This window comes from Theropithecus gelada, chromosome 8 (genome assembly GCF_003255815.1).
Source record: "Theropithecus gelada isolate Dixy chromosome 8, Tgel_1.0, whole genome shotgun sequence".
Lineage (NCBI taxonomy): Eukaryota > Metazoa > Chordata > Mammalia > Primates > Cercopithecidae > Theropithecus > Theropithecus gelada.
This window is the reverse complement of record NC_037676.1, coordinates 113,346,405-113,359,357: the sequence shown is the minus strand read 5'-3', so window position 1 is coordinate 113,359,357 and position 12,953 is coordinate 113,346,405. Positions and strand designations below refer to the sequence as shown.

Sequence of the window (12,953 nt, the reverse complement as noted above, 5' to 3'; positions counted from 1 at the left end):
AAATGTAGTCCATGGTCCTAAAGGGCCCTCTCTGAGTCCCAGGAACCCCTCTTCTAGCTGCAGGATGGGCTCAAACCTTTTAAACTTAGAATTTACAACAGTTTGGGGGCCTTTCTCTCTTGGTTCTGCAATTAGCCCTATCCAGAACACTTTGCAAAGCTTAAGAAGAGCCCAGGGCTGTTCACAACTTCCCCTTGCTGTAAGGCCTCCATCACAGTGAGGTAACAGAATTGTGATTTTGACATCATAGACAATTCAGTTCCTTGCATTGGGGGAAAGGGAGAGTATCATGATTACAGTTGGATCACCTAAGGCAGAGAGGGAAGGAACCAACAGGTATATGAAGAAGACTGTATTTCCTCCTCAGGAAGAAAAAAATCACTTATAAGTAAGTCTCCACCACCGTCTCTCACTTCAACCAATGTTTCAAGTCCTTTTTAAAAGCCCTGAATTTAGACGTTAGAAGGTGAAGAGATTGGGGAACAACTAGACGGTTACTGGTTGTTACGTAAATTTGAATCTCAGGTAGCATTAAAGATGGTTCAAAGAAATTGGCAAAATAATGGAAAAAGAAGAGGTTTTAAATAATGCCTTCATGCTGTGATTTCTTTGTAGGGCAGAATTTTAGATTTTGAATGTATTGGGAAGTAGTATTAATGCAATTAATTGTCATGGTTATATTTAGTAACAAAGTTCCCCAGAAACATCTGTTTTCTCTACATATTTTGTATTCTGCTTAAGCCTAGATAGATATTTTGAACCCAGAAAATTTGAGACAGGTTTTAGTTAATTTATAAAGTTTATTTTGCCAAGTTTGAGGATGCACACCCATGACACAGCCTCAGGAGGTTCTAATGACATGCGCCCAAGGTGGTCAGAGCACAGCTTGGTTTTACACTGTTCTGCCCAGACCGTTTATTCCCCGAAAAAAGACCACCAGAGTCCAGAGTCAAAGCTAAGCAGTAAGGACCTTTATTACAGGTTCGAACCTGGAACTCTCACCTGCTCGTGAAACGAGACAGGCAGGAGAGAGCTCCCCCACTGAGTTCCGAACAGTGTTATATAGTCTAAGGAAAGTGAGCATAGAATTATTATACAAATCAGATGTATGATTGGCTAGTGTTTGAACAAGGCGATTTGGCTAACTCTGATTGGTTCCCGCCATTTCTGATATTTCGGTTCAACCCTTGAGGCGGGAGAGCAGTTTTACACAAAGGCAGTTAATTATATTGCGTCAGGTTGCACAACCGGTTTATGGCAGCAAGAGTTTATCTTACTTAAACACGTCTTGTGACCCGGCCTCAGAAAGAAAAACAGGTACTTACAGAACTTATGAAATCTCTGGTACGTGCAGAGATTAGAGAGCAGAACAAAGGGTTTAGCAATAGGGTGTGGCGGGGGAGCGGGTACGCATTTTTGTGTCTTTGTGTCCTTTCAACACATTTTAGGCAGACATAAAACATCAATCAATATATGTAAAATGAACATTGGTTCAGTCCAGAAAGGTGGGAAAACTCAAAGCAGGGAGGGGATTTCCAGGTCACAGGTAGGTGAGAGACAAACAGTTGCATTTTTCTGAGTTTCTGATTAGTCTTTCTAAAGGAGGCAATCAGATAGGCATTTATCTCAGGGAGCAGAGGGATGACTTTGAAAAGAATGGGAGGCAGGTTTGCCCCAAGTAGTTCCCAGCTTGAATTTTCTTTCTGGCTTAATGATTTTGTAGTCCAAGAAAATTTCAATGGTCAATTGAGACAAACAGATCTGAGATATTTCCACTGATTACGACAGGGTGGCAGGTTTACGGATAACATTCATTAGGTTTCTGAACTTTCTGAGCAGACTTGGTGACACTGCCAGCTCTAGCAGCCTTCTTGTTCACACTTTGATGATGTTACTGAACCCTGATTTGAATGCTTGCTGTTCAAAAGAGAGATATGTGAGGCTGAGGCAGGAGAATCGCTTGAACCCGGGCAGCAAGAGGTTGCAGTGAGCCGAGATACCGCCACTGCACTCTAGCCTAGCCTGGGCGGCAGCGGCAGAGACTCCATCTCAAAAAAACAGAAAACAGAAAACAAAAAACCCTTAGTCTGTAATAAAGTGTGCCTCTGACCTAACTCTGCCAGAAGCCCTCTTCAAGGGCGACCTTTCGTGATTCTTTCCTCTTTAATTCTTACATTTACCATGAGATTAAAATATATATATATTTTGGAATATCTTTAACTTATGAAGTGACAGAGCACTACACTGAAAACTACCAAACTTTGATGAGACGCAATATCGTTATGATGTTAGTTCTCCCTGAAATGACTGGTAGTTCCAATGCTTCGTTATATAATCCAAGAAGGCTTGTAATAAAAATTAACAAGCAGTTCTAAAGTTCATATAAGAATATAATAACTTAAAAAAATCAAATCAGGTTGAAAATGAATAATAAGTTGCAAGATACTTTAAAAAACTATACAGTCTTAAAGGAATTTTCTTTGTAATCATTGGTAGGAAATTTTCTTAGGGAGACTGAAGGAGCAACCATAAAATAAAGAAATTGATAAGTTGAAATTAATCAAAATTTGAAACATTTGCCCATCAAAACACCCCATAAAATAAAAAATCAATTACATATGGTAGATATACTGCTTGAGAATTTTAGATTAAACAATTAAATAGTAGATTCTTAAATTACATTTTTAGCTACAAAATAAAACCATGCTCAGCTTTTGTTTTAAAACATATTCTAATTTATATTCAATCGATAAAATAATTATTTCCAAGTAAGATTAATACTGATGTGACATTAAGGGTTAACTGTAAATGAAGGTTAAGTGATCTCTAAGTAATTTTGAGAATGAAAACTTGTGAGGAAAAGAAAGAGAGATACACTCCATTTTGTTCTATATTTGAGATGCTGTTAATCTGTGACCCTACCCCCAACCTTGTCCTTGCAAGAGACATGTGCTGTGGTGACTCAAGGTTTAAAGGATTTTGGGCTGTGCAGGGTGTGCTTTGTTAAACAAGTGCCTGAACGCAGTATGCTTGTGAAAAGTCATCACCATTCTCTTAATCTCAAGTACCCAGGGACAAATACACTGCCAAAGGTCACAGGGACCTCTGCCTAGGAAAGCTAGGTATTGTCCAAGATTTCTCCCCATGTGGTAGTCTGAAATATGGCCTCGTGGGAAGGGAAAGACCTGATCGTCCCCCAGCCTGACACCCGTGAAGGGTCTGTGCTGAGGAGGACTAGTAAAAGAGGCAAGAAGGCCTCTTGGCAGTTGAGATAGAGAAAAGCATCTGTCTCCTGCCCGTCCCTGGGCAATGGAACATCTCGGTGTAAAACCCAATTGTATGTTCCATTTACTAAGATGGGAGAAAACCGCCTTAGGGCTGAAGGTGGGACTTGCTAGCTCAATGCTGCTCTTTGTGCACTAAAAAGGTTTATGGAGATGTTTACATATGCATATGAAGGCACAGCACTTTTCCTTAAAACTCATTCATGTCACAGAGATCTTTATTCATATGTCTTACTGCTGACCTTCTCCCTACCATGCTCCTATTATCCTGCCACTTCCCTTTTTCTGAGATGATAAAGATAATGATCAATAAATACTGAGGGAACTCAGAGACTGGTGCTGGAGTGGGTCCTCTGTATGCTGAGCGCCGGTCCCCAGGGCCCACTTTTTCTTTATACTTTGTGTCTCATTTCTTTTCCCAAGTCTCTAGTTCCACCTAACGAGAAACGCCCACAGGTGCGGAGGGGCAGGCCACCCCTTCAAAAACTCTTTGAGGCTGAGATCTAGTCTATTATTAAAATAAAATGTGAGAAATTAAGAGATACAATTGTTTATAATAATAACATTACAATTTATTTAAAGTTAGCCTGATCCCTTTTTCCCAATATATGTAATTGGTAACTAAATATTATGAAGCTCTCTGCACCCTTTATCCTTAAGTCATTTTTTTTTTTTTTTTTTTTTTTTTTTTTTTTTTTTTTTTTGAGACGGAGTCTCGCTCTGTCGCCCAGCCTGGAGTGCAGTGGCCGGATCTCAGCTCACTGCAAGCTCCGTCTCCTGGGTTTACGCCATTCTCCTGCCTCAGCCTCCCGAGTAGCTGGGACTACAGGCGCTTGCCATCTCGCCCGGCTAGTTTTTTGTATTTTTTAGTAGAGACGGGGTTTCACCGTGTTAGCCAGGATGGTCTCGATCTCCTGACCTCGTGATCCGCCCGTCTCGGCCTTGAAAATGATGATATACATTCATAGAATAGCTTCGGGTTACAATAAAAGTATTAGATGTACTTTCACCATTTCCACATTATTTTCTAAAATTATTTTAGTATTATCTGAGGAAATTGCCTTAATAATTTCTAAAAAGAAGAAAACGTATACATCTCAAAACTCACTTATTATTCAAGGGCTTCTAATAAAAGCTGTAGAAGCCTTGCTTTCAAAGGCAATTTTTACTCTCACAACAATTTTCAATTTATACTTCAAAATGGGTTAAAAATAAATGAGCTATTAAAGACTACTGGGTTAAGCATCACTGCTCTTATCATTTGCAAATTGATGTATCTTTATATCAATCAAAATAAAGTGATTCAACAATAATATTCATCTAATATTTAGCTGTTGTTAGAAAGTACATTATTCTGTACAAATATTCAAGGATAGAATCCCATGGTAAATGTAAGAATTAAAGAAAGAGGAAAGAATCACGAAAGGTGGCCCTTGAAGAGGGCATCTGGCAGAATTAGATCAGAGGCACACTTTATTACAGACTAAGAGTTTTGGGTTTTTTTTTTTGAGATGGAGTCTCTGTCGCCCAGGCTAGGCTAGAGTGCAGTGGCGGTATCTCGGCTCACTGCAACCTCTGCCTCCCGGGTTCAAGCGATTCCCCTGCCTCAGCCTCCGGAGTAGCTGGGGTTACAGGCGCACACCACCACGTCCAGCTAATTTTTTTTTTTTTTTGTATTTTTAGTAGAGATGGGGTTTCACCATGTTGGTCAGGCTCGTCTCATACTCCTGACCTCGTGATCCTCCCGCCTCGGCCTCCCAAAGTGCTGGGATTACAGGCGTGAGCCACCGCGCCCGGCCACAGACTAAGAGTTTGTAAGTATTCAAGGTGATAATGTTTATCAGAGGCTTGGACTGCTTCTGTGTCTTTTTGTTGTGCTTTTCTGGGAGGGAGAGTTGTGTGTCTGTTCCCATACATCTTTCTGCAGCTGCAGACATACTCCCTGAGTCTGCTTTTAGATTTCCTATCTTAGTGCACCTGAAGGAAAAGAAACGTGCTTATTAAGGCCCACTGTTTTACTGGGGCTCGTTGTATGAGAGTGGAGTTTGGCAGTTACCCAAAAGACTTTTCCCCCACCTCCCTCTGTGCCTGAGCTGTCTTGTCTGTATTTTATTATCTGCTCTTTGTGGCTGCTTGTAGTTAGAAGAGAAGCTTCTACATGATTTCCTGGAAATGCGTGAGACTAGAAAGGGAGCTGGAACTTAAAGTGGCGGTGTTTGTCCAAGATGATGGTGCTCCTCCTCTGTTATAAGGACCACTTTTATAATTTTTTAGTTTTTATTGCTAGGTTATAAAAAGAAAATTATTATTATATACTAGATTTTACTAAAAAACATTTATTAGAATCCTTAGCATTTTCTTAACACAGACATATTATACACACATAAAAGAGTTTTTGCTTATTTCTCTATCTGTATCCTTTCTAGCTCTTAGATTATGCCACCATTTGTTCTTTCTAGCGCAATACTGAATATAAATATTAAGATGGGCCAGGCGCAGGGCCTCACACCTGTAATCTCAGCACTTTGGGAGGTTGAGGCAGGAAGATCACTTGAGCCCAGGAGTTCAATAACAGAATGGGCAACATAGTGTGACCCTGTCTCCACACACAAAATGAAAGTAGCTGAGGTAAGAAGATTACTTAAGCCTGCAAGGTAGAGGCTGCTGTGAGCCATGATTGAGCTATGACACTCCAGCCTGGGTCAGAGACACTGAAAAAAAAAAAAAGAGAGAGAGAGAGAAAAGAAAAGAAAAAAAAAGAAAAGAAAAGAGAAAAGGGAAAGGAGAGAGGGATGGAGGGAGGAAGGAAAGAGAAAGAAAGAAAGAAGGAAAGAAAGAGAAAAGTAAAAAGAAACGAAACGAAACAGAAAGAAAAGAAAAGGAAAAGAAAGGAAGGAAGGGAGGGAGGGAAAAGTTAAAAGTTAAGATAACATACTCTTAATCTCCAAATTAAAAGAAGCCGTCTAATATTTTAACAATAATAATCTTAGTTGTAGATTATACACAATCTATTATAACCTTATAGTTAATTTCTATTTCTATTTTATGAAATTTTTTTTAAAATTATAAATTGGTTTTGGATTTTGTCAATGCATTTCCTGAAGATGTTGAGATAATTCTTAAAATTTTTTTGTTGAGAATGTGCAAGACTACTTTGTTTGATTTAAAATATTAAAACAAACTTCCATAATTGGGATAAACCTGTGCCTTAGTGTGTTAAAAATTTTATATGCTTTTACAATTTGATTAAGAAATTCATATTTTACTTTTGAGTGACTTAAATGAGATAAATAAAATACAATTCACCTTTATTTCCTGAAAGAAGTCTATAAAATTACTATGTTTTCATTATTAAAAGTTTGACAAAATATAGCAATGAAGCCACCAGGTCCTTGAGACTTTTTGCAAAATGTTTTAAAAGTATAATTCTTCTAAAGTGATGTAGGGCCCTTTAGTGTTTTAAATTCCTTTTGTATCATGTTTGCTAAACTGAGTTTTCAAGAACTTTGTTCATGTCATGTAAATAATTTATTAATGTAAACAGTTTTCTTCATATTGTTCGCTAGTTTAAAGTCTTTACAATGTCTAATGGTACCTCCATCATTTCTAATGATTATTTATTTTTTCATTTTTTATCTTGATCAACTCTGTTAGGAATTTATCAAAATAACTAATATGTTCTATCTGTAAGCTTAAATTTATGTTTCCAACTTTGTTAATATCTATCTTCATTTTTAGTATTCCCTTTGTTCTACTTTCAATTTGTGTGGATTGGCTTTCTAACTTCTCAATATGGTATATTACATAATCAATATACAATTGTTTGTCAGTATTATGATTTTTAGTTATAGAATTTTCATTTTAATAGATTCTATTTCTATAGAGTCTTGTTCAACCAACAGGATGACACTGTTCTTCATGTCTATATTTATATTTATAATGGTAGCATCAAAGTCCTTGTCCTCTATTTCCAACATACGGGTCAACTCTTGATGTGTTCCTACTTATTGCAGTTTTTCCCATATACTACATGTATACAAACACGCACACATATACAAATGTATGTATACACACATACATACACACACACACAATCTCCTTGAACAGATTCAGGAGTATCCACCAGTAATTTAGTTGCCTGGCAAAATTGCCTTCATAAGTTTCAATTAAATAATCTAATTGCTTCATGAGAGTTCTTCGCTCTGGCACAGCTTTAGCTTCAGAAATGCATAACCTTTGATTCTCTATGCATCAACAATGACTTCCTGCTAGGCTTCCCAGAGGCCTCAATGAATGGTCTTCCCAGAGGCCAAGCTTTTGGCCAAGGACTTTAGGAGAATCCCTTCACAGTTTTCTGGGTGGGGGTTCTCCTCTGTAGAATTTTACCATTCCCAAAACCTGCCTAACAAATTTGCGAACTGAGAAGCTCTGATCTTCCCATGTATGCACCTCGGCTCAGCTTGGGATCTGCTTTCCTGATTAGGAATACATTCAAAGGTAAAACCTTGGGTGAATGTGGAGCTCACTTATGGATCCAGCCTCTTTGACTTTGCTGTTTGTTATCCAGCACCAGAAAACAGTTCACTTATAAATGTGTACAGTTTTGCAGTTGTTTAAAGTGAGAAGTTCACCTTAGCTATGGGTCGAGGAACCCACATTTTTAACACAACATGAAACAATAGAAAAGCAAATATTGTGAATTCAGAAAAGCTACTGAATCAAGATTCTGCCTAAAAAATACAGAAACTAATTTCACACACACACACAGATACACAAACACGTGCATTCATAGAAAATTATGAAGGTCTAATTTTAACCAAAATTATCTTGAGAACAAGAGGATTAGGAATGCTACTAACACTGTATAGTCACACCAAAAATCTGCTAAAAATATCATAACCTTAACCTGTTATTCAAAATGATTAAGAAACATTAAGATATTTATAGGACATATGAAAATACAATATGTGAAAGTTACAAATATCTGAAATGGGTGGCAGGAATGCAGAAATAATTAGTTTTTTTAAGTATTTAGAAATTAAGATTAAACAAATAAGAACCCAGGAGTGAATTACAAAAATAATAATGCATTAAGAAGCATAAAAGTTAAAAGAAAAAGCAAAATATAAAAGCAATATAAGTTTTTCACCACAAAGTAATGAATATTAAATGTAGACAATAAAACTCTGAGTTAATAGAAATTTCTGAAGCAGTAAATCAGGCAAGGGAGCAGAACATATACTAAAATGTATTATTCAGAAAAATTTTATTGAATTAAAAAAAGAAAACTACATAATGTTCCAGAATGATCAATATGTATTCCAGTAAAACTGCTAGACTTCAAGAAAAAGAATCAGTTCTTTGAGAATCTAGACAAAAACAAAGAAAAAAAACCAAAAGCATGAGGTATTTATATAGCATAAATTTATGGCAAAAATATATATCAGAAATAACATATTTAAAATTCTCAAAGAAAGACAATGGGGCCCTAAACTTTAGCCATTACTGAGAAATGGAATATTTAAGTTCCAAGAGTTCATAACTATTCCTTCAGTAAGAAAAAGAACAACTGAGTCTAATGTTGCCTTTCACTTGTGATAAACATTCTTTGGATGTAAATAACATTATGAAGAATAAGCTTCTTCTCTGAAGTAGTCAGAGAGCACAGATTGCTCATGATTATAGGCCAGATACAAGGACAAGAAAGTTGTGATAGTCAAACTTCATCTTTAATTAACTATTTTATTTATTTATTTATTTATTTGGAGACAGAGTCTCGCTCTTGCCCAGGTTGGAGTTCAGTGGCATGACCTCAGCTCACTGCAACCTCTACCTCCTGGGTTCAAGTGATTCTCCTGCCTCAGCCTCCCAAGCAGCTGTGATTACAGGCACGAGCCACCACGTTCAGCTGATTTTTCTATTTTTAGTAGAGACGAGGTTTCACCATGTTGGCCAGGCTGGTCCCGAACTCCTGATCTCAAGTGATCCCCTGCCTCGGCCTCCCAAAGTGCTGCCATTACAGGTTTAAACCAATGTGCCCAGACTAAGTAACATTTTAATCAAAGGGTTGTATAAGCATCCCACAAATGAACAAGTGGTTGAATTAGAACCCTAAACCACAGATTAGCCGTGGCCATGACAATCACTGAAGGTTAACTGCATCAGGAGAAACAATGTTTAGAAGCAAAGAGAATACCATTTGTGGATCAAGGATGGAAGCCTGGAAGTGTATGGAGTTGTTTTCTGTTCTTTCTCCCTGGTCCACTTTGGGTTATCACAAGAATAGAGAAACTGAAGAATCATACACATACATCCTACTCTTTGACTAAAATAAATTCCAGAAATCAATCAGATCATATATATTTTTTTTTTTCACCAGAAAAATGGTTTTGCCTTGAACTTACTTCCAGGGGACATGGACATGAAGAAGTTGTTGGACTATTTGGAAGACCCATGATATTCACATAAATAAATATTATTATTTCCATTATAAAGATAAGGAAATTGAAGTCCAAAGTAAAGGTGCCATTAGTTAAGGTCACACAAATATTAAGTGATGAAGAAATAATCCACCTTATGCAGTCTGACCCAATGAATTATATACAAAAACACCATACTATAGTACCTCTCTTTGCACTACACAGAATATACTATTCAATTTATGCTGTTATATTTATAGATACTATCTTGATTTTATGCAGTGTACTCTTGCCTACTTTCTAGTTGAAGTATTTCTTCAAGAAAACCTTGCATTATGTACATTCCAAATGTAGAAGCACATCTGGCAGTGCTTACACCACTGTCCTATTCTTAGGTTCACACAAAAACTGCAGTGAACTTCTCAGATCATTCAGATTAGAACTGATGCTAAATGAGTTATGAAAGCCTCATGGATGCTTCGATTGCCTAAATTCCTTGGCTATTCACTGGGAAATAGTAAGAATTACATATTAATGTTCAACATGAGGGAACCAATTGCTTTATGTTGTAATATGGCTTAATATGTACTTACAAAAACATGCATTGACTCAAATAGCAATCTCATCAGCTGACCAGGTTACTCATGTAATAGACACAGGTGAGTTATATTGACAATACGGAAGTAACTGCATTTGTGACACTGGTAATTCTAAGAAACATCACTGCTAGCTGTAGAAAATGTGACTCTGTGTATTTAATTAGCAATATTAGAATTACCTGACATTACACTGTGTCAATTCTAAACTCTTCAGTGAGAAGAAAGACTAAGAGGGTAAAGCAGAACAATTTGTTCATAGCTTTACCTTGTGGCGTTACATAGTCTATACGTTTGTAATGTATGCATGTAGTGTTAACAAGATGTGTTTGTGTGCAAGCAAGGACAAGTGATGTTGACTTCTCACCTCTGTAAGCCAAACAATATAGGGAAAAAACTTTAAAGATACCAGTTAAAATTAAATATCAGGTCTCACATGCCGAGGAAGAAAATATTTTATACATATTATAAATGAGACTTTCAGAGTTAAAAAGCATGAATACTTTTTGTCTTACAGTTATAAGTGACTGAGTAAATATCTGAGTCCAGCTTATTTCTAAAGCCCACATGCTTAATACTGTGTAGTTTTACATTTTTTCAGAAGAATGTACATTTTACATTACATGGAATGTAAATCTAACATTCCATGGAATGTAAATGGAAATCTTAGCATTTCCATTTGCTAAGAGAGAAATTGCTGGGTTATATTGTGTGTATTTAACTTCACTGAACTCTCCAAAGGGTTTGCAATCATTTTACTTCCATCATCAGCTATTGGGAATCCTATTTGTTCCATAGTTTTTTACCATTACACAATGTTGTGATTGTTTAGATAGATAAGAGAGAGAGAGAGAGATGATAGATAGATAGATAGATAGATAGATAGATAGATAGATAGATAGATAGATAGATGATAGATACATAGTAGATAGATAGACAATAATAATACATCAGCTGAGTGAGTATAAGTCAATATATATACTGCTTAAATAAAAGTCAATATTTACTGTAGTATTTTCTTAAGGCTGCCATAAGAAAGTATCGAAAATTGATGGCTTAATGTAACGCATGTATTTTTTCGCAGTTCTGGAATCTAAAAGTCTGAAATCAAGGTGTTGGTGGGGTGAGTTCTTTATGAGGACTTTGAGGGAAAATCTGTTCATTGTCTGTCTCCTAGTTTCTAGTGTGTGCCTGCAATCCTTGATTTTCCTTGACTTGCAGGTGCATCACTCCAGTCTCTGCCTTTGTCTTCATGCAGTGCCCTTCCTATCTCTGTCTTCTCCTTATAAGGATGCAAGTCATACTGGATTAAGGTCCCAGCCTTCTTTAGCAGGACCAAATCTTAAATTAACTAATTTCATCTGTAATTATATTATTTCCAAGTAAGATCACATTTTGGGGTACTGGGTCATGACTGCAACAAATCTTTTGGAGGGACACGATTTAACTCAGAATATCTACTACATGCTGAGATGCTCTATGTAAATTAACATATTCAGAATGTGTTATTCATGACCCAAGGAGAAACCATACACGTTTTGAATCTTTCTTCCAATTGAGAGCTAAACAGCAACCTTGACTTCATAAGCAAGTGTAAGATTATTTTTACAAAATAACTCAAAATGCAAGAGTTGTAAAAATATTATGCAACAGAACAATATAACAACTATACTGACTGGAGAGTGAAAAGCAAAAAGTACAAATAGCAATATAAATAAATACTTCATATCTTCTGAAAGACAGAAGATATGAAAAAATTTTCAGATATCTCTGAAATATAAGTCCAGTGATGTGCAATAATTAATAGACTTGTGAACTCAATTAATTATGTGTTTCTAGAGGAAGAACAAGAAAGTGCATTTTAGCAAGAATTCAGATAGATTCCAAGGATATCAGTAAAAGCAGAGGGGTATGCAGAAATTTGTTGTGGAGGTTATAAATTAAAGGGCAGTGATTATGCAGTTGTAGGCTCAATGTTTGATATTCATTATTTTTATCATTAATAATTAATTTTAAAAATTAATGTTATTTTGCCAAAGAATAGCATATTATAATTATATGTCAGCCCACATTGTTGAAGATTAAATTCATTATTGTATTAGCAAAAATGCTTTATAGCGTTGAATTAATCAAAACATTAAATTTAAAACTTCATATAAAAGAAATTCATACTTCATATAAAAGAAGTATGGAGCTAAGTATTCCAGGGTTGAGCATCTATGGAGCTCTCTATACCATACTTCACTATTCTTGTTTATGGTTTTTAAGTCGATTGTTTTATTTTGACTTCTGGAACTCCAGTTATGACAATGTTAGGCTAGTATAAAAAACAAAGGGAGGCCCCAGCTGTACGTAGCTGCCTGGGTTATCTTGCGCCTTGGTAATTATGACACTGCTGAGTCAACAGCAGCCAATATCTGTTAGACATTCTGAGCCTCATTTACGCCAGCTCTGAGTTGACTATATCAGGATGCTAGAATAGTTGAAAGGAGAAAGAAAGGGAAGAGGGCAAGCCCTTCCCTAAAGATTCAGCCACATTGATCACCCAACACTTGCTCTTATTATTCACTACCAAGAACTTCTACCTAATGGGACAAAAAACATGTTGCAAGTAAACATATTACTCACCCAAACTTTGTAAGAAATATTGTGCC

General features: G+C 36.5%; 1 long non-coding RNA gene across 1 annotated transcript in view; it reads left to right on the top strand.

Annotated features, from left to right (window-relative positions):
* The first annotated feature begins 265 nt into the window (after positions 1–265).
* Positions 266–12,953, top strand: part of LOC112629701 — a 112,831-nt gene continuing 100,143 nt past the window's right edge. Inside the window, exon 1 of the long non-coding RNA XR_003120742.1 lies at positions 266–388. This is a non-coding gene — a long non-coding RNA (uncharacterized LOC112629701). The remainder of the gene's footprint in view (positions 389–12,953) is intronic.